General features: G+C 40.0%; 1 pseudogene; it reads right to left on the bottom strand.

Moving 5' to 3' along the window:
* Positions 1-18,925: 18,925 nt before the first annotated feature.
* Positions 18,926-20,201, bottom strand: LOC148024568 (uncharacterized; annotated as a pseudogene).
* Between the last annotated feature and the right edge of the window lie 2,608 nt (positions 20,202-22,809).

Genomic DNA, 22,809 nt, shown 5'->3' with positions numbered 1-22,809 from the left:
TACTAAAATTTTTCTATGGACCATGCTCTAAGTTTATAGATAGACATTGTCTTGGTCAACATGGACCTAGACAAGGCCAAAGATATGATAATTTGGGCCTTTATACTACTCGCCATCCTCACGCCTTTGGATTTGGATATTTGTATATGCATATGGTGGGGAAATGCTTTAGCCATACCTCCGCTTGTGTCTACATCAATCGTTGATCTTAGCTCCCTTTCCTCTTGACAAAAGGTCAATGAGGTAAGGGAAGAAGGCTGAGAAGAGAATATAGGAAGGAACCATTAAAGGTCTCTTGATGTTAGAGGGTAGTCCCTTTGCTGCCCAATTTTTCATAAATGATAATGCTAGTTTGATGGTTGCATTAAAAAAAATAGTTGATGGGCTCCTTCAAGTGTATGAAGAATTTGATACTCTTTCAATTTCTAAAGTTAATTCATGCAAAATAGGATTAATCCTTAATTGGGGGAATCCTTAGCCCTAGTTGCTCAATTATTGTTCCGAAGTTGTCAAGATGGGGAGGTCTTCAAATACCTCAGGTTGACCTCAGCTATCCATTGGCCATTGGGATCTCAATGAGACAATGCTTTAACTAGATCTACATTAAACTAGAAGTGAACCTAGTAGCAGTAGGCCCCTCTTCCACTTAGGGACAAGGCAACTATGCTAGAGTCTATTTTAATGACAACGATGACCTTTTTGGGCTTGGTCTTGATCTTTAGTAAGAACTAAGTTTGATAAAGTAGAAAAGTTATTTCTCAAAGTTTCTTTCATCACATAAAGATAAGTGATTACACTTGATTAGTTGGGATATCTTGATAGTAGATAGAGAGACTGGAGGTATGCGGCTTGAACTTCTAAAGGAGAAGTCTCATAAAGTTGGATTTAGAGTTGTCATAAAGGATGGGGCATTCTCAACCTTGGGCAAAGTTGCTTTGGCATTGTATTGTCAAAGCTCTCACTAGGGAAGGTGAATGGCTAAGGGATGGCTTGAAACTAGATGACATTTAATCTTGGTAATGCCTATTTTGTGCGGTCAAAGCATTTCAAGGTTGTCCATGTACTGGTCAAAGCTTGAGCAACCATTCTAGGTGGCTCAAAAGGAACTTTAAACACTAAACTAGATGGTAAAAAGCCTTATAACTAGTAAATACACATTTTTTTCTTATTAGTAACTAGTGTTTTTTAAATTGAAACTAGGTTTTTAATTTTACTAGATAGATGTGAAGCTATAACTAGTAAAACAAGTGTCTATATGGTAAAGTAAGGCAAATTTCTATATATCACCTAATATAGCCATGTTTATTGGATAAAATTATGAAGCTATGGATCATAGGATAATGTGCATGCATAGTAAATCAAAACAAATTTGTATAGAATATCTAACATAGTCATGCTTATATAGTCATGTTAAGTAATATACATCACAATTGATAGGCCTAACCATCAACCATGTAGTCAATCTCAAATAAGACAATGTCGATATATACTTGTAATGGATATGTTTGTATGCATCCAAAATGTACATGTGCTATAAGATACATTTGTGCATTTTGATCAATTTTAATTCTTAATCACATAGCACAAATAGTTTACACATCCATAAATAAAATATCATTTTTATCAATATAAATATTTCCTTATCACATTAAAACAAAGAAGAATCTCATTCAATTCAACTCAATGCCATGGCTCTAAATCTTGAAATTCCCCCCAAATCCCCCTGAAGTGTGGGATATACCTAGCATCCATACAAGCACAAATAGTTATCAAAAGTTATTTGAGCCCCTTACAAACAAGGAGCATATCCATCCATTAGCAAAATAGAAATAGTTCAAATTGTAATAGCCTTTTCCTTAAATGAAAGACATAGAACCTCTTGAGTATGCGGAAACTTGAAGAGGGGAGCTCTCAATAGATAGTCATGGCACATGGTCTATTAACTAGGGTAGTTGTATTAAGTTCATTAAAAAAGCAACATTTCCTACCAACATGTGGCATATACTCCCACTTTCATGCATGTAGCATATTCAGGGGATGAACAAGGAGTAAGTGATGATGGAACACATAGCACTAGCATAAAGCAATAGAAGCAAGACAATGGGATGGAGATGGATTATGCTAACATTGTCATTGCTAGCATAAACATGGAAGAGCTAGAGAAGAAGATGCGGGGTGACCAAAATGGAATGAGAATTAAAAGAGAGTCACAATAGAATTTGGGGAGCAAGTGCTATGTGCATGAGTGGTATCCTTATTGCCATGCATTCGGCAAAGCAATGCTAAGTATTCTCTATGCAACATGTACATGTATTTTAAGGGAAGGTCCCCCTTGAGGATGACTTTTCTAGATTGTTTTAGCTCACCTATGGATCAAGGTGGTGCTCACATTGTTTTGCTTGCCATTAGACTTCTTTTGGGTCTTGCTTTCATCTAAAGCAAAAAGAGATTGGGTTTTGGGTTCACTTGTTTGGCTTAAAGTGAGCCTTAATTACGTGCTTCCATGGCATCATGATTTTATTCCTGAGGAGGTCTTGCAAATTGAATGCCCAATATGGGCTAGTTTTCATGGACTCCCTACTTTGCTAGATGGAGAAGTAATGTGCTAGTAGAAGTGCTAGGTAGAGTGCTCTATGTTCTTACAATAATATCAATTAGTGGAGCAAGTGACCTCTTGTACTTTGGGATAAGAGGAAGAAGATCCTTGGCATGCTCTAGATTTTTTATCCTAATGGGATTGAGTTGTTGGTCGATGTCAAATTCTCCCTCTTCTTGGATACATGCTTCAAATGCAAAGAAGATGGGTGCTTTGCAAAGGAATGCCCAAAAAGGAATTGAGATAAGAAGAACCAAAGGAGAAAATAGTGGAGATAAGGAAGAACTTCAAAAGAAGCAAAAAGGAAAAAACATAGGTTGAGAAGGGTAAATTCAAGGAAACAAACAAGCCTCAAAAGGAGGAACCTAAGGAGAAACCTAATTATCAGTCGTGATCCTAGAGATGCTGAAGCTAAAGCGGGATGGAAACAAATAATGTCAACCACCAAATTCTTTGAAGTCTAATGGAGGTGAGAAATAAAAAATTTCCCTTTAAAAGTTTCTTGCAAATGTTTTGTTGACAAGGCTATTTTGCTATTTTGGATTATGGAGGTTCGAACAAAGATATAATGTTAATTAGTTGGCTCACTATGATCTCTTAGAATGTGAGGTGCCTAGGAAGTCCATCCAAGAAGGATGTGTTTAGTAGGAGAAATAAATGGAAGCCCCTCTCTTTCAACACCTCCTTTCTAGAAAGGGAAGGATTCAACTTATATAGTTGAAGGATGCTTGGAAACAAACCAACAATCCAATGTCTAATCCAACGTAGAACTAGATGAGATCCATTGCTATCATAACTGAGATTACCAATATGTATGGCAAAGATCAAGATTGACTTCAAAGAGGGTTGCATGTTAGTAGTTAGCAATGCAGTGAGCATATTATTATGACTCTTTCTAAGTGTTCTAGTAATGGGATGTTTTATCAAATTCTCAAAGAAGTGGAGCATTACACGGAGGATTTGCAAAAACATAAAGGTGAAGTTGCCAAAATTTAGTCTAAGGGAAATGGTATCTTATGGGACTAGTTCTTCGACCAATTAATTTTATGAATTGATGAAGCAAAAGAAGCAACAAGAGTTCATAACTATGATAGATGATGGAGGAGGAATCATGGAATTTATGTAGGGATGTTTCATCCTCTTTGGAATGTATTTGTAAATGGTCTATGCTTAGGTCCATTTGAGGTAAAGATGTCGATGCCAAACGGTGTCCCATTGTCCCATTACTATTTGCTACCATAATCATCAACCCTTTGCTTAGGAATTCGGATTTGAAGGTGCAACATGGAGTAAGCAAGGGGCTTCTTATACCATTAAGAAGACACTTGGTCTCCCAATTCTTTGCCAACAATAACTTACCAATATTGTGCAAGTAGAGAGGCAACTAGTAGATGTATTTGATGAAAGTGTATGAAAGTTTTCTAGATCTATCTGGGGTTGTGACTAATGTGAGCAAAAGCAAGCTTATTTACCTAAGATTGAATGAGTTAGCAAAGTTGCTAAGGGATCTAGGCATCCAAGTAGCAAAATTGGAGCTCTAGTTGCTTGATTCTAAAGAATTTGGGTGCTTTCAAGATTTTTAGCATTAGACTTTAATTACTGAGCATATGATGGAGAAATTTATTTGATTATCTTGTACATTATGTATGTTGTGAGTCAAGTAACATGCAACAGGACCAAAAATATATGCACAGGAAATGCCTAACTTTGGCATCATGAATCTAGTGAGATTAACAAAGGTTGAAGATCCATAGCCTAGATTATCATGTAAGAGACTAGAAGTGAAGTAGGACTCTTGTTTCACCGTGGAATATGCCTCCTGGCATCAATGATCCTAATGGGATTGAGTTGCTAGTCAATGTAGAATTCTCTCTCTTCTTGGTTACATGCTTTATATGCAAATAACATGGGTGCTTTGCAAAGGAATGGAGCTAAGAAGTACCCAAGGAGAAAAGAGTGAAGATAAGAAAGAAATTCATGCAACATAGTCACAAAAGAAGTAAAAAGAAAAAAGCTCATAGATTGAGAAGGGTAAATCCAAGAAAACAAACAACCCTCAAAAGGAGGAACCCAAATCCTAGAGATATCAAAGTTAAAGCAAGATCGAAACAAAGAAATTCAACCACCAAAGCCTTCGGCATCTAATGGAGGTGAGAAAGGAAAGCTTTCCCTTTAAAATCTTGCTTGCAAATGTTTCGTTGACAATACTATTTTTCTATTCAGGATTATGGAGGCTCAAACAAAGATACAATGTTAATTAGTTGGCTCTCTATGATCTCTCAGAATGTGAGGTTCCTAGGAAGTCCATCTAAGAAGGATCGGTTTAGTTGGAGAAAGAAATGGAAGCCAGTCTCTATTTAGGTTCAGCGCCTCCTCTCTAGAAAGGGAAGGATTCAACCCATAATTGAAGGAGGCTTGGAATAATAAGATAAGGTCTTAAGTTCTTATCTACACATTCAAAAAACATGGTAAATTGCAAAGCACTCGATAGATAAAAAACTCCATAACTTGGAAGTTAGCTTAATACTCTTTTAGTGCAGCGCAGTGCTTCTGTCCCAGCAATGTGATGATGGTGATCATGATGCAAGCTCTTGAGGTCCTCTTCTTTATCTGTAGGTCCCTTCGATGTGCAGCATTCAAGGTCAAATTCATCCAAGTTGGCTGAGCTGCATCAGAACATTGGATGTCCAAATATGTTCCTCTTTGAATGACCAACAGCACATGATTGCAACAGCTTGTGCTAGTGGCTGTGATCATGCCTCTAGTGCAGATGATCATGACAATGTTTATATCCACTGTGATGGTGATCATGATTATGTTGACCTGTACTGCAAGAGCCATTAGCTCTAGTCTATCTGCCTAGCAATAACATGCTATTGAAGATCACAAGTAGGAAAGTGCCCACATCAGCAACAACAACACCCCATAGGGATGCATATCCAGCTACCACAAGCACAATAACTAGCAGCTTGACTGTGATTGACAGGAATATGTTTTGCTGGATCTTTTTTCATGCTTTGTGTGCTAACTCCATAGCATGTGCAAGGTTCTTAATATTATTGGTCATGAGAGCAACATCTGCAATCTCCATGGCCACAGCTGAACCAGCAGCACCCATGGCAATGCCAACATCAACTCCTGCTAAAGCAGGTGCATCATTTATGCCATCTCCAACCATGCTAGTTAGTCCCTTTTTCTTGAGCTGCCTAAGCACACTCACCTTTTCTTCAGGAAGTAGTTGGGCGTGCACATCGACAGAATTGGTGCCGAACTGCATTTTAACCAAGTTAATCAGATGATCACAATGATTTTGCTGATTAGTATTTATCTGAGCATATATATAATAGATGTCAAGAGATGCCTAGTAAACTGTATTGTAGGTGAGCTAAAAATGTCAAATGAGCATCACCTTCATGTTTATAGCATTTGCTACAGTTAGACTATCTCCGATAAGCATGACCATGTGGAGGCCCAACCTCTGCACATATCTCCCAGTTATCCCTCTTTTATTAGAATAGATCGGAAGAAAAATTTTAGTTCTCATTGGTAATGGCACAATCAGACATTTAGAGTGGGTAAAATGATTAGAAATAAATTTATCACCTTTATGTTATGCATAGCTTCAAGTGCTTCAGTGCGAAGCTGATCACCAACACATAAAATCCCTTCCAATTTTTCGTTCACACCTATCCAACAAATTGTCCATCCTTGACTCTTCCAGGTTTCTATGGTCTCTCCTATGTCTACAGATAGTACAAACCAAAATGTTACATTACATATAACAACACAAAAATGAAGAAACACGCTTGTAGATGTACTCTGGCCTCTACCAAATGGCCCTGTTCTATATCCATACATACCGTGATCAGTCCATTGAAACTGGTTTGCTAGTCTCTCATTACCGATGTGTATTTGGTGGCCATCAAGCACACCACTAATGCCTTTCCCATCTATAATTGTGAAGTCCTCAACTTGACCTAAAGGCTCAATTCCATATTGCAGCTTTGCATATGAAACCAGAGGCATTGGGTGGCTTGATTTGCTCTCGGCACATGGCATCCTATAACAGATATTTGGGTGTTTTGAATTAATGAGTGAAAATCAGAGAGACGAGTTTTGCAATTTTCCATTTTAATCTAGTTTCAACAGGTGCAAGGTACTGACTTGTTAGCCACAACGAATTATTTTACCAGTACAGGAGACTGTGTAAGTCTGTGTTATTGTTGATGGGTAGCACCTCTACCACTTGGAATTTTCCCTTTGTCAAAGTTCCTGTTTTGTCCACGGCCATAACCTTAAGCTTCCCAAGAGCCTCCAGAGAGCTTCCACTTTTCACAAGAAACCCCATTTGAGCACATAAGCCCTTGATCTGTACTATCTTGGAATTTGGGTTCATCGATGAGACTTGATCAGTATCAGATTATAGCCTAAAGATCAATTATCAGGATTTAACCTAAGTGGTTGGAATTCGAGCTCATAGATGATTGATGTTAGTGCAGGTCCCATGGCGTGTCAATCGCAGGAGCTAAAGCTCAGTGCACACCTTGACCTCTTGAATAGCAAGTAGGTCCAGCTTCCTCGATCTGAGGAGTCTCGTGCATAAATCCTTCTTGGGCTCATAGCCCAACCCTCTAACATCCCATGTTACCATTGTGACCTTGGACATTGCAACTTCACTCATGAATCTGAATCTCATCACTCTCCGCATGGTTCTCATCGAGAACGACATACCAGTTTCTATCAATCAGTGGCTTGTGGGTGAGTTTTTGATTGATACCTTCTTCCTATTCTTGCCTTTGGCTTTGTTTGCTAGATGCACATTCTCTTTGTATACTTCTTCAATCTTTTGATTAGTTGTACCCCCTGCATGCGCCGCTCGGGCCTTCTTCTGCTCCTCCTCTTGGACTAGGGCATGATCCTAATGTTTGCCATTCCCCTCCTCCTTCTCACCTGTCAGGTCCTTTTGTTGCATGGCCTGCACATCTGGTTTTTTCCTATCATCCAGTGGGGTAGACTCTATGGACTAGATAAAGTGGCTTGCCCAAAAAGAACATGTAAATACAACAGCTAGAGTGCGCAGCATACCTTTGTTTGAGAGAGAATAGAAGAAGTGTTTTGAGAACCACCTTATCCTTACTGAGCTCACCTTTCTTGCTTTGGTTGAAGGCCTTCTGGTCAGCTTGCAATGAGCTTTTGATCAGATCACCAAAATCAGTAGTATAGCAGTAGCATCACCATGCCTGGCCTGCCATTGTTCGAAGCCATGGATGCTTTGTGCAATGGCTGCTCTGCTATGCAGCTACCTGCTGTAACTCCTGATGCGCATTGTTCCTTAATTATAATGCCTAGTCAGTCCCAGTCTTCTAGTCCAAGAGGAGGAGTAGAAGAATCCCCGAGCGGCGCATGCAGGGGGTACAACTAATCAAAAGATTGAAGAAGCATACAAAGAGAATGTGCATTTAGCAAACAAAGCCAAAGGCAAGAACAGCAAGAAGGTAACACTCAAAAACTCACCCACAAGCTACTGATTGATAGAAACTGGTATGTCATTCTCGATGAGAACCATGTGGAGAGTGATGAGATTCAGATTTACGAGTGAAGTTGCAATGTCCAAGGTCACAATGGTAACATGGGATGTTAGAGGGTTGGGCTGTGAACCCAAGAAGGATTTATGCACGAGACTCCTCAAATTGAGGAAGCTGGACCTACTTGCTATTCAAGAGGTCAAGGTGTGCACTGAGCTTTAGCTCCTGCAATTGACACGCCACGGGACTTGCGCTGACATCAATCATCTATGAGCTCTAATTCCAACCACTTAGGTTAAAGCCTGATAATCGATCTTTAGGCTATAATCTGATACTAATAAAGTCTCATCAATGAACCCAAATTCCAGGATAGTACAGATCAAGGGCTTATGCGCTCAAATGGGGTTTCTTGTGAAAAGTGGAAGCTCTCTAGAGGCTCTTGGGAAGCTTAAGGTTATGGCCGTGGACAAAATAGGAACTTTGACAAAGGGAAAATTCCAAGTGGTAGAGGTGCTGCCCATCAACAATAACACAGACTTACACAAGCTCCTGTACTGGTAAAATAATTCATTGTGGCTAACAAGTCAGTACCTTGCACCTGTTGAAACTAGATTAAAATGGAAAATTGCAAAACTCGTCTCTCTGATTTTTACTCATTAATTCAAAACACCCAAATACTTGTTACAGGATGTCATGTGCCGAGAGCAAATCAAGCCACCCAATGGCCTCAGCCCTGGTTTCATATGCAAAGCTGCAATATGGAATTGAGCCTTTAGGTCAAGTTGAGGACTTCACAATTATAGATGGGAAAGGCATTAGTGGTGTGCTTGATGGCCACCAAATACACATCGGTAATGAGAGACTAGCAAACCGGTTTCAATGGACTAATCACGGTATGTATGGATATAGAACAGGGCCATTTGGTAGAGGCCAGAGTACATCTACAAGCGTGTTTCTTCATTTTTTTGTTGTTATATGTAATGTAACATTTTGGTTTGCACTATCTGTAGACATAGGAGAGACCATAGAAACCTAGAAGAGTCAAGGATGGACAATTTGTTGGATAGGCCTGAACGAAAAATTGGAAGGGATTTTATGTGCTGGTGATCAGCTTTGCACTGAAGCACTTGAAGCCCAAGCTACTCTTGATCGCATGATGTGTATTGATGTTGTGCAAAGCTGATGTTGTAGAGACAAAATGGAGAACTACTAGATGACATATTGAGACATGGATCGCATGATGTGTATTGATGTTGTGACTTTGAGCGAATGGTCGCTTTAACAAAATATCTTATGTAAATTATTATAAGAGGACATTCTTCACTTCAATATTTAAGTTATTAGAAATTGAAGTAGATGGGCTTTTGCCACATGAAAGAATGCTTAACCAAGTATATGCATGTCTTGTTTTACCTGATGGTTATGCTTTCACTGATTACCAAACACCGTGTTGTTATAAATTTCATGAGAATGGCATTGTGGAGGTTTCTTCAATTGAGAAGGCAAATGAGATGTGGAAACTTTTTGAAAGAGATGATTCCCAATATCCTTGTAACATAATGATGCGTGAAAAATGCATTTTAATCACAAAAAAGAGAAGAGAACGTAGGCCCCTTTCATCAGAAAAACAAAAATATACTGCGCAATTTCTTGGTCTTCAAGAGAATGCACTAGTAGGACATCTAGTTACCACATATGGAAGAATTCTTTATAATGAAGAAATATACAAGATCGCAAATGAGTCGTGGTAAAAACTGACACTTTTTGTAGTACGTTAGAAAGCATAGGTCATTGGAAAGCAAGACTCACTAAATTTTTTTCCATTCAATGGGATAGAGATTATTACACATTTTTTAGTGGAGAATATTACAAGCAATGCATAACTGTAAAAGAAAATGAAGAATGCTTACTTATAGATCCAATCATGGGAATGAGTGTACTACAAACTCAAGGACTTCCATTTACATGGGATTGCATAAGACCATTGAGTTCTTTATTGCATAAGTTTGTTCCTTTACCTTTACATAATAGACTTGTTGCATATGAGGTAAAAGATCTAACTCAAAGAACAAGATTATTACAAATAGGGGCAGTTGGTTGTATACCTCCTTGGTTGGAAAAATATGATATTGTGTTGGCAACAAAACATGATGATATGGATGGGGAGTACATTCATGCAATGATAAGAGAGGTAAATTATGAAGAAAAAATGTACAAATTGTCATGGTTGAAGTGTGATCATAATAGAAGTACATGGAGAATTGATATTGATGAAGATATTTGGAGGGATTGGAACTTGTGTAGCATGGTAATGTAAAACTTTGAAGTTACAAAGAGAAGGAGAGTAACATTATCAATTGGAGAGTCTGTAGATGTTCCAATAGTGTGGAGATCACGTGATGTAACTTGACTGCTTTAGAGTGTGTGTGTGTGTGTGTGTTGCATTCTTGGAGATCCAAATGGTGCTAGTAGCATTGGTCATAATGGATATCATTATCTGATTGCCATCCCATTGTGTATATCATAATGCTTTATCTATGGGTGTTTGTATATTAGGACGGTATCTTGTGGATATAGCTCATGTTGTGTCTCATGTATAGGTAGTTGGACCCTTGTGTGTATGTGTGTATGTGTGCATGTGTGATTATTAAAGAATGAGAAATTTTCTTGCTTGAAGAAGATTAATGTATGGATATAATCTCTTGTTTGAGGAATACTAGCATATAAAGTTGTAAATTTGATTTTAGCTTGTATCTTGTTTGATTTTAGCTTGTCTCATGGTTTGTATAGTTGTATATTGTATTGTTGTATGGTGTTTTTCTTTACAAATTAAAAGCACATTAAAATCATTGAGAGTGAGAGAAAAAGAGAGTGCCATCATTGTTGTATCCTTTTTATATGATTGATTGATTCTTTATTGGTTGAATATTAACATAGTTTCTTGATTTAATTTTAGCTTGTCTCATGGCCTCCCCAAGTCAACAAACTCTAGATTCAATGATGCAAACTATCATCACTCTGCAAAAAACAATTGAGGAATTGAAATCAAAGAATGAAAGTTCCAAACAAACAGTGAGCATGAGCAAACTAGTTTCAATACAAAGTAAAAGAGTCCAATTGCCACCTCAAAAGCAAATCAAGAGTATACAAATAGGGGATGTATCTCTGATGAAGACTCCTACATATGACTAGATTTTTAAACCACCTAAAAGGATTAGTCGAGAATACCAAGATGAGTTTGAAAAACCATTTTTACTAAAATACTATCGAGATACGCAAAATGTTAGGTATTGTGCTAATCATAGAAAAGTGTATAATTGGGCCAAGAGCCATGAGATTGGCAATGATTTGTGGTTTCATAATAATAAAGATGACAAACATAGAATTTTAGAGATCATAGATCAAAACTATGATCAAATTTTACCCCTTCACTACAAGGGAATGGGGCAATAGCGATGCCGATTAGTGACGGCGGATATCGGCGTCGCTATAGGCGTCGCTATTGGCGTCGCTATTTGCATCTCATTTGCGACGCCAATTGCGACGCCGTAGGGAAAAAAAACACGGCCGAAACCAGAGCGCTGTTTTCATTTTCTTTTCTTCGCCTTTTGAGAGCGAGAGCGAGGGAGAGAGCCAAGGCTTTGTGAGAGAAGAGAAAGGAAGAGACTTGCTGCCGCCGCCGCCGCCGCCACCGCCACCGTCGTTGTTCGCGAAGGAGAGGAGGAGCCCTCATTACAAAGAGAAGTCGCCCACGCTCGCCATATCTCATTGGTGAGTCTCCCTCTCTCTTTCTTTTACTTGATGAAGGTTTAAATCGTTCTCTTTTGTTTGTTTAGGAGAGGAAAAGAAAGAGAAGGAGAGGAAGAGGGGGAGAGAGGGAGAGAAAGAGAGGGAGAGGGAGAGAAAGAGAGTGAGAGTGCATTCTCTCTCTCTCTCCCTTTTGCTTGTTTAATGTTTAAATTACTTTCTTCTTTGCTTGTTTAGGAGAGGAAACGAGAGAGTAAGAGAGAAAGAGAGGGAGAGGGAGAGGGAGAGGGAAAGAAAGAGAAAGAGAAATAGAGGGAGAGGGAGAGGGAGGGGGAGGAAATAGGAGAGGGAGAGAAAGAGAAAGAGAGGGAGAAGGAGGGAGAGTGCATTCTCTCTCTCCCTCCCTCTCCCTTTTGCTGGTTTAATGTTTGAATCACTTTATTTTTTGCTTGTTTAGGAGAGGAAATGAGAGAGAAAGAGAGTGAGAGGGAGAGGAAATGAGAGAGGGATAGAAAGAGAAAGAGAGGGAGAGTGCATTGTATCTCTCCCTCTCCCTTTTGCTTGGAGGATGTTTAAATCACTTTATTTTTTGCTTGTTTAGGAAATGAGAGAGAAAGAGAGATAGAGAGGGAGAGGGAGAAAAAGAGAAAGAGAGGGAGAGGGAGAGGGAGAGGGAGAGGGAGAGGGAGAGGGAGGGGGAGGGGGAGGGGGAGGGGAAGGAAATGAGAGAGGGAGAGAAAGAGGGAGGGGGAGGGAGAGGGAGCGAGGGAGAGAAAGAGGGAGAAAGAGGGAGGGAGAGGGAGAGGGAGGAGGAGGGAGGAAATGAGAGAGGGAGAGAAAGAGAACGAGAGGGTGAGGGAGAGGGTGCAAGAAAGAGAGGAAGAGAGGGAAAGGGAGAGAAAGAGAGGGAGAGGGAAGGGAAGGAAATTTAAGATAATATACATATTGATAATGGTATGCAATGTGCTTTGCATACGACCACATACTTCATCAAAATTAACCCAAAATTATTGTTATAGAAGAAGAAACCCTTAAATTGAGTATAGGATAATTTCTCTCAGGTCTTATGACTATGAGTAGAATTGATTGAAATAAATTTTATTACTATAGTTATAAAATTTCATAGATGGCGCGCATTAATTTTAAAATGGATTACTTATACTCAAAGCCGAGATATAACAAAAAATTATCTACCGGGACAAACAAATCATTGAGCATGATACAAGGCCGAGATATAACATCGGAAAATCTCTCGACTACTATATACAATGCAAGGTTTATGGTCAACTTGCAACTTGACGTACATCTCCATAAAGCTATCCATTTAAGCCTCATTTGCTGTAATGTAGATAAGATGGCAAACGAAGAAGGTCCTATTGTTCAAGACCGCGAGTCGTATCTTAATCAGTGTGTCCCATGTCCTTGCTCTCAATGCAAGTTGGCAATTAGACGAAAACGTCGATTGTCTATAGAACACGTACGACGATTTGGCGAGTTTCAATCTGAGATCATTGATCAGGCGATTGCAGATTTTCAGCAAACGGTAATTTGAAGTTAGCATTTTTCATGCATTGTACTCTCAAGCTAATTGAAAACCATACACAATAAGATTGGGTCTTGTTGGCAAATTTTGTATCCAGGGGGGTAATGTCTCGACCCAAGGGGGAGTGCACCCTTTGCGGCCAATTAGAAGAGTTCGTGGACGTGCGATGGATGGATGGCAGGAGCCAATCGACCACTCGCAAGGCCCATCTATATCGTCAATGCCAGAGGAGACAGACAACCTTCCCGACTTGCCTACAATCTTGGAGCCTGAGATGGAGGCAATGATCGATGCATTGATTCCCATGGATGTTGAGACATCTGACCCGCTTAGAGAGGAAGCATCCATACCATTATATGATGGGTGCCGAGTATCTCGGTTGAAGACATTGCTTGCACTCTTAAGTGTGCAAGCAAAATACGGTTGGAGCGATACGAGTGTGACTGAGTTATTCAGGTACCTTGCACACAGACTTCATTGTTTTTTTTTTAAACAGTATTATTGCAAACATGGATGGATTTTTCAAGGTGTTTTATGATTTTTTCAGATTAACATGGGACCATAGAATACTTCATTCTTGGAGAATTGTATTACTCAATTCGTTGTTTAGATCTTCCATAAAGGTAGATAAGATATGCATTTTAAGAGGGATTTTTTCAAAAATGATTTATATTAATGTGCTTTGTATAGTTTAAATTGATTATTCTAACATTATTTTTTATCTGTGCAGGTATCGACATTTTCAGGATGAGTCGAGGGATGAGCGATGAGGAGTTTCAGGAGATGATGGCACGTATGTCTCCAGATCAGCTCGCGAGATTCAGAGAGATAGCAGATCAGGAGCTGTCTCGTTCTTCGTTAGGGCTCTCTACTAGATCAGGTTTAGTGCGATCAGATGCTTTAACTTCGAGCAGACGATCTCGACGCTCGCGACTTGGGCCAGAGGGAGGGATTGCAACTGCAGGAGGATCAGGGGAGTGCTGCTGTGGAGACACGGACGCGGTGTCTCCGTCTCGTCGTTCAGCTGGAGCTCGGTCACCTCCAGGATTTGTCACACCTGTGGAGACGTCCACTCTAGTTACTCCAGCTTTTGCGCAGCCGTCGGCAGATGTCACGCCTTTTGGTGGCACTCCTTTTGGTGGCACCCCCTCTGGTGGCACTCCTTTTGGTGGCACCCCTTTGAGTGGCACTCCGGGAGAGGGTACCCCCATCGGTACACCGGATGTTCAGGGGTCTCCTGGATATGCCCAAGAGCGTGGACGGAGATGGGAGAGGGCCCATACGAGGCACACTCCTAGGGATTATGGATACCTAGTGGATGGCAGGTCAAGAGCCATCATCATGAATGATGAGGGGAGGAGGGTGATGGCTCGCATGAGGGAGTTGTGCCAACAAGTTTTTCGGCACAACGTCCTAGATCATTGGAGGAACATACCGGAGGGGAGCAAGGAGTACATAGTAGCATCCTTGCACGAGGAGTTCCCGGTGCCAGCCGCAGTGGATAGATTCTCTACGGGCTAGATGATGGATTGCATGCGTGTATACATGTCACATAGACGATCCGACGCACGCAAGGCAATCAAGAGTGGGGCTCCAAAGCCCGAGTGGTTAGATGCAGATGACTGGCGCCGACTGAGGGAGGAGGCTACAAATTCACCAGGACGTTGGAGTCAGCAGCGGGAGGCGGCGAGGGCACGAATCAAGGCCGGATCGGTACATCATCTTGGGAGTGGCGGCCACAAGACATATTTGGAGGACTTTGTAAGTTTCTCTTTTGTTTTGTTTATTTGTTTTTTTGAGATATTATTTGTACTGACAATCATGTTTCTAACAGTTAGCATTTTGTTTTCTTTGCAGCACTCCATTACAAATCGCGATCCGCAAGGCCTTGAGACTCGATATGCAGAGAGGCACGGTCTCAGATCATTGATCGACCGATTGTACAGACGCGGCGGCCCAATAAGTCACTCATCTTTCTTGTCCGTAGTTACCATGACATATTTGAATGCATTATTGTATGGTGGATTGATATGTTGTTTCTTTTTCTGCAGAATCCGTTTGATGCTCCTTTACAACGGGAAGAGCTTTCGGGGAACGACGATTTGTAGCTCGCCCTTGGATCCTTAGCGCTCACATACCTTTAGTTTTTAGTCGCCCGATCTATGTAGACATTTTCTATGTATTAGTGATATTGTTTTATGATTGTACCAATCGCATTTTATGCGATATCATGTATTTATTTCATCTATCAGTTTTATGATTTCAGTATACATTCTTTTTGTTTGCAAACGCTTTGTATGCAGCAGTGCAGAAACTATTTTGTATGGCTCTCATACAGCACACAGTGCTATATGTGGCAGGGCAGCTTGCTGCCCTGCCACAAAAAAAAAAATTCTCTGTTACCGTCACTATTTGCGTCGCAAATTTACTGCACGCGTCGCTATTGTCGTCGCTATCCGCGTCGCAAATACTCTGTAACCGTCGCTATATGCGTCGTTATGTGCGTCGCTATATGCGTCGCAATTGCGACGTAAATAGCGACGCATATACCGACGCATATAGCGACGATTCTATGGCGTCGTCAATAACGACGCTTTTTGCGACGACGGGGGCAAATTTTGTTGTTTGTATTTTCGTCGCTATAAGGTCTACTTACCTTTGGAAAAAGGAGGATGTATATCTGTACTATCTTTCTGTTGCTCAAAATCTCAAAAAGAAACTAAAGAGGAAAAGATCATCTTTGGTGGATATATCTTTGGTAAGCATACTTATTTATCAAAATTTTCTCACCATAGATTACATACATAAGAAATTGGTATTGATTGGCACAACTATGTTTTTTTAATAGAAGAATCATAGCTTCGAGCAAGTAGATATGCAACAAAAATCGGTAAGATTTGCAATTTTCATCTCAAGTTTTATTTTTTCTATTGTATAATTTGTATTATCTTTATCTTTATTATAATCATTTCACTTTAAGTTTCTTAGATATATTTACCTTTCATTATATTTTCTCTAAAATTTTAGGATACAAGTGATGAGTTGTATTATCCACAACTTATGGTGGAAGAACAATGTATCTTTTCTGAGAATAGCTCAACACATGTATATACATCATTCACTCATTTAAATATTTTAATATTTGGAGTTTTTAGTTTTTGATATTGACTTCAATTTTCTTGCTTGTACTAGTTGGAATCTCACAATGATGGTCCGCCTCTTGTTTCATTTTCTGCTTCCAAAAAATGTCAAAAAAATAATGATGGTCTGCATCTTGTTTCAATTTTTGCTTCCGAAAAATGAAATTGTTAGTATACCTTGGTTTGTAGTCTTTTTCCATTTGATTGTCTCTAACACCTAACCTATGTTTCAAGACTATTTAAACTCAGATCATAGTTTTATGGAGCTACTACAAGGAATTCCATCTGTATGAGGAATATATACATATATTCTTAATTTTTGTATACTTTTAAATTAAAAGATATTTCATTTTGAGTTTTACTTTTCTTGTATTATAGGGTTCATGTAGTAGTGAATACTCTGTTCCACAAGATATGATCCAAGATCTTGAGGAGGTTGAAGTAGCACGGAAAAGTCTTCGTGTACGAAAGGTATGCTTAGCCATCTCTTGATATTTTATTTTAATATATACATTTAATAAATTATATCTAATTACAAACTTATTGTGATAAGATGAGCGAGAAAATGCAGCAAAGCAATCAACAACAAAAGGAGAGTAAGGGCAAAAATAAGAAATTATCTAAGGTACTTCTTTGCATTGTTTAAAACTAAATGTGGCATAATTTAATTTTGTTAACTTTATTTTCTTGTCTATACTATAGGCTCTCAACCATGTTGAGCCATCAAAAAGTGTGGATCCTTCTAATATAGAATTGCCATCAAGAACTTCATCGGTAACTCAATGTTATTAAATATTAAGACAATAGAGTAGCTAATTAACTTATGATGTAGTAGTACACTAATCTATGTTGTATTTCTAAAATGCAGGTTGTTAATGCATTTGAAGAGGAAGACCAAGAAACCACTCTCCTCAAATATTTAGATATCCAATCCATCGATGAGCTATATGCATCATTAAAATCTACATATGGTGTTATTAAGAGATATCCTACTTTTTTAGGAGGACGCAATGAGCAAACATTGCCAGCCATGAGAAAAGCTCTCGTGGATTGGTTACTCTATAGAGAGAAAATTCATGTCACAAAAAATCACAATAAACGTTTGAGTATTGATGATATATGCATCTTGAATTGACCGACCTCTTTATTAATGAAGATAACATCTTTTAATTCTTTCTATTATTTTAATTTATATTTTTTACCATAATAGTAATTCTTAAAACTATCTACATGATTGCAACTAGTTTTCTTATATATAAAAAATACTATATGATTAGTTCTAACTAGTCTGTTTATATAGTAAAATTTCACTACATGGATAACTAGAGAATTTTGAAATTCCTATACAGGAATATTTTACTATATCACTAACTTGTAAAGTGTTCCACTTTTACTAGTTGAGACTTTTTCTAGATAGTTTGATAAGTATCTAGAAAATTTCTCTTTTTTTTCTATATGGATAGGTGTCTTATAAAGTTCCTTGTAACCCCTCCATCCTATTCAATGCATGTCTATCTCTATGCGCATATGATCCTTGATTGCCCCTATCTAAGAGCACCCCAAGACCTCTAAAATTATCCATATAAAAGGCTTCAAAAACGGGATCAATGTATGGAATTCGGATTTAAATTTATTCAAGGTTTGGGCTAGATTGTGTTGTGAGAGATGTGCACAATGTGAAAATGTTGAGGTCCCCTAAAGGATAAAAGATTATGGTGTTGCAAGCAAAGTAGAGTGTGGAAGGGCCCCTCACCTAGAGCCTTTATGCAAACTTTAGCTTCTTGGCATAAGCATGTATCTCTTTGTGGAAATTGATAGTGCACAAACTGCCCCTTAGAAGTTCTCTCTGTAAGATACTTCATATCCCCCCATTTTGCCCTTTATGCAAGAGGGAGAAGGAGATTGTGGTATACTTGTGTGTGGGAGGAAAGTCAAGAATTGGTTGACGACTGCCAACCTGCAAGCCTTTTGGTATGAAGATAGCCCTCTTCGGGGATAAGGGTGGACTAGATGATCCAAACATGAAGCTAGTTTATTGTTTGAGAGCTCTTGCACTTAAATTTATTGGGAAAGCTTGTACTTCTGCTGCATTTTGGTAGGCCTAGTAGCTTGTTAAAGCTGGCTACTAGGCTTTGCTTTGATGCATTGCCATGAACAATGTTGTACTTAAAAAACAACATGCATCTACAATAGTACGCTACCATCGCATTTTAAAACAAATCGTAGCTAATTGCGCAATACATAAAGTACTAAAAAATAGATTCAGGCTCAAATCGTGGCTAATTAAAACAAATCGTTACACAATACATAAAGTACTAAAAAACAAATTCAGGCTCAAATATTCAAGATAGAGGAATAAATTCGCTATTTTTAAGGAGAATGAAAAAGCACATAAGAGTATGGGCCCGATCGGACCCGGTCCGCTTGTGGATTACGGATCTGGTTGTGGGTAGTTTCTGTCTACGTTTGTGGAAATGTTTTGGTGTTTAGTGTGATTAGCAGCATCGGTGCAGCAGAGAAAATGACTACATGGATGGCGGGCTACACGCGGAGTTTATTTTGATATGTATAGGTGGGCTACATATCCAAGATATTGTAACTACAGATACTTATACTACAGGTAGTTGTACTCCGCGATGTAGCGGACTTCACTGGAGAAGTGAGCGGGGATGGTGTCCCAGGGGTTGGGCAAGCTGTCATCTGTGACGTAGACCCACCCGGCGTTCTGCTCGTAGGCGTGGTCGATGACGTCGCCGTAGTCGAAGTCCGACACGTCCACGTCGGTGACGTTGTAGAAGAGGCCGCAGAAGTTGCTGCGGTCGTACTGGGCGGTCCAGGGGGCCTGCGACCACTGGAGGGCGCCGACGCCGAACTCGAAGGTGCAGACGATATCGGCGACGCGGGATCCGTTGAAGATGAGGTAGGACTCGAGGGTTTCGGTCCCCGGATTGTTCACCACCAGCGCGCCCGCTTGCTTGGCCTTGACGTGGCCTTAGAGCGCCTGATAGTAGGCCTGATTGCCATCATCCGTGTTGTCCGCCTCATCAAAGAATATTCCGTCGATATTGCCCGGGTAGAAAGCGTACCAGGCGTCCACTTCGGCCTCCACGTCGGCGAGTGGCCGGGCCCCGTAGCTCGTGTGGACGTAGCCGATGGCGCGGCCGGTGCTGTTGCGGAGGGCGGCGATGGCGCTCGCGTAGGTGGACTGCGCCGCCGCCCCCGGGCCGCTGTCCGCGTTGGCCACCGCCACGACACGGTGGGGCAGCGATGCGGCGGCGGCGTTGAGGGCGGCCCAGGCGTCAGGGCTGCTGTCCGGTTGGAAGTAGGCCGGCACCAGGAGGTTGACCAGCTGGCATTCCGCGACCGGCACAACCAGCCCTATCAGCAGCACCAGGTGGCTGATCACCAGGAACACCAGCAGGCCGGCATCGCCCATTCTCCCTGGTGGGTGAGTCATCATGCAGATCTTCGTGATCAGCAGCAGAGAATTAGCAAAGAAGGCGATATTCAAAGCTTCTGTGAGAGGACAGGAAGGCGATTATATTCCTTGAGGGCCAACTAGGCTTAATTATATATCACAGGAGGCTTATCTATCACGACCGCGTCTCCGGATTGACGTCTGTTGAAGAAGCATGATTTCTCTACGCCAAACGCTTCAGTAACAAAGTCGGGCCTGCTTTTTGACTTGCAGGTGGGCCTTCGAAGTTCGTGGATATTTAAAACGACGTCCTAAAATCACGATTGCCCTTAGTTTTTCCTTCTCTGCGGTGCAAAAAATTAAGTGCCCTTTAAAATCCAAAATTTTAAATGGTGCAACCCTTTATAGCCTACAATGAGATATACCCACCTGCACACTTGAATGTCTCGAGACTCGGAAAGTCAAGCTCTAAAATCTCTTGTAAATGGCTAGTACTCGAGAGTTAAAAGCTCAACACATCATACAAAAAACATATCTTCTAGTAATTAGAGGACTATAGGAATATAAGTTGCCAACAATTCTATTTCTTAGAGGTTTGAAATACATCTAAGCAATAAAAAAGCTTTGAAATGTCCATAAAAAGATAGTAACTCACTCATTGTACACCTACATACTATTAAGAAAATACCAAAGGAAAGCCACTCACAAAAAGTGAAGAAACCCACCTGTTACATCATACATCACATCATCTAGCTTTGGTCTTGTAAGTGCAACACACATATTAAGAGCATCCAAAGTTTTGATCGACATAGATGTTCTCCTTGCATTCTTAATTATAATTTGTCATGAAAAGCCACTCTCACATGCCACAGTACTTGCTGGAATAACAAGAGTAGCTTGCCATAGCTTTGACATCATATTAGAAAAGCTTTCTTGGCACTCTATTATTGTACAAAATGCTCTCCATGCTTCTTTCATTGTAAACCCTTTGCAATTCAAGCAAAGAGTCTCAATAAACATAAACAGCTCTCTTTCACAAGCTTTTCTATCAAGTAAGGAATGCGAGAGCTCTTTTCCTTCCTTACATGGATGTTGTACCAACTTATTAGTATTCTTATCTCTTATTTCATCATCTTGAGCATAAAAGCATGGGCTAGAAAGCTTTGCAGAATTAAAGAGTGGAAGATTTGGAAAACAAGCATTTAGACTATCTATACGGCATTGTAGATGATCCATTGCTAGTTGTATGCACGAATCCAAGGTGCAATCAATGTGTGGTCTTAGCACTAGGCTTTGTAGCTTTTCACCATTATTTTCATTCCCATTAGATGCATCATCTTTCTCTTTACCTTTAGAAAGTGGTCTATATATTAATGCATGTCTATGTGTGTAGCCATCCTTATCAACCATTTCCAAGTGTCCTCTTTTAGAGCATTCCAAAAACTTAGAAACAATGTTTAAGCTTTGACATAACCACATTGATAGCACTTCCAATGGATGTTAGATCCTTATTCGTATCTTCTTGAAACTTTAGACTCAAGAAATTCAACTCTTTCAAGGCATGAACCATCATGTGAATGCATAGCTGTACAAAAAAAAGCCTTGATTTACTATACCAATCCACCAACTTTTCATCTTTCCAAGTTGTCAAGATAGCAGGCATTAAAGCAAGTCCAAGTCTTTCCAAGCCATTTGACTGTATGAATTTGTAAAGGTCGATGTTTGTGCATCCAACTATACAAACTCTAAAAGAGCCATCAACTCATTGTTTCTCTTGGGTGAGTTATTGATCCATGAATACACTTTGTTTGCCAGCTTTCTATAAAAAGAAGTTCTAGAAATGATTTACATGCATCTCTAGTAGCTAATGCTTCACGATGTGCAATACAATGCAATGTTATCAAATTGGGAAAATAATTTACATGCACCTTTAGCAGCTAATGCTTCACAATGTGCAATACAATGCAATGTTATCAAATTGAGAAATGATTTACATGCATCTCTAGTAGCTAATGCTTCACGATGTGCAATACAATGCAATTTAATCAATTTGGGCAAGTCTATTTTGAGAAGTCCAACAACTCTTGTCTCATGTCCCACCATACATGATGCCCCATTAGTTACCAAGCTAGTCATCTTTTGCTTTGATAGACCTCTTGCATCAAGACATTGCATCAAAGCATCATAGGGAGTCTTTCCTTCTCCATCTAATGGTGTCATAATGTCCATGAAGCTTGATTGCTTGCTCCCCACACCTTTGCCTACAATGTATGTTGCCATATACTATTAAATGCATCTCAAGTCCCCTATCTATACTCTCATTCAACATCACTAAGAAGTATGGAGATTGCAACATAGATGCAACTTGTATTTCGAAGAATTGACTTGATAAGGCTAAAATAAACTTGATGCCTACATAACGACTTGATAATGCTAAAAGAAACTTGATGCCTACATAACGACTTGTGTAGGAAGAATACTTTGTAGTCCTTTGCATATCTGGGACATTTAGAGACATTGCCAAGTCACAAAGATCCTCAAAGGAAGCAATTGAGTTATCTTTTTATTGTTTGATAGTACATGAACTTCATAGTAGTGATCCACTATAGCCTCGGCCTTATGCTCCAATGGGTAGCCACCAACATCTTGAGTCCTACGGTCTGCCCATTGCCGCCTACGTTATAGCGGCTAGCCCCTACGGAGCACTGCAGCGTAGGCCGCAGCCGCAGTCTTGCCCAGTGCTTACCTGCACTATATCTTGTGGAACGCTGCGCTCCAGGCTCCAGCCTCCCCCACTCAAGCCTCCTTCACAGGCCATTGCTGCCTCTTACACTACAGCA

Source organism: Lygodium microphyllum, chromosome 15 (genome assembly GCF_053477565.2).
Source record: "Lygodium microphyllum isolate KBCC chromosome 15, Lygodium_microphyllum_v1.1.10, whole genome shotgun sequence".
In the NCBI taxonomy this organism is placed as follows: Eukaryota; Viridiplantae; Streptophyta; class Polypodiopsida; order Schizaeales; family Lygodiaceae; genus Lygodium; species Lygodium microphyllum.
This window is presented reverse-complemented; position numbering and strand designations above follow the sequence as displayed.